The sequence below is a fragment of the Penaeus monodon genome, chromosome 30, assembly GCF_015228065.2.
Source record: "Penaeus monodon isolate SGIC_2016 chromosome 30, NSTDA_Pmon_1, whole genome shotgun sequence".
In the NCBI taxonomy this organism is placed as follows: Eukaryota; Metazoa; Arthropoda; class Malacostraca; order Decapoda; family Penaeidae; genus Penaeus; species Penaeus monodon.
Genome location: NC_051415.1, coordinates 19,854,748 through 19,855,041, shown reverse-complemented (window position 1 = coordinate 19,855,041; position 294 = coordinate 19,854,748). Strand labels below are relative to the sequence as shown.

General features: G+C 37.1%; 1 protein-coding gene across 6 annotated transcripts in view; it reads right to left on the bottom strand.

The window, feature by feature from the left end:
• Positions 1-294, bottom strand: part of LOC119592617 (protein ECT2-like) — a 21,585-nt gene that overhangs the window by 7,457 nt on the left and 13,834 nt on the right. The window lies entirely within an intron of this gene.

Genomic DNA, 294 nt, shown 5'->3' with positions numbered 1-294 from the left:
AACTTTTAGCAAGAACAGTGTGTAAAAATGACGTTGCATAAGTCTTTCATATAAATAAGTATCTAGTGCATTATCTTACTATTAGAACAGATGACCTGCCAATATTCTGCAGTTCCATTAAAATGCATTTCCTTTATAAAATAAAGTAAAAGTATTCCATCATGCCTAACCCTTTTACAAAGGGTTTTCTCCACACTCTACCAAGCCATGCACTGTGATTCCTGCTCAGTCAGCTGCTGAGTGAAAAATCAGACAGGTGGGAAACCTCCTTTTACCCTACTATGTGCATCATGC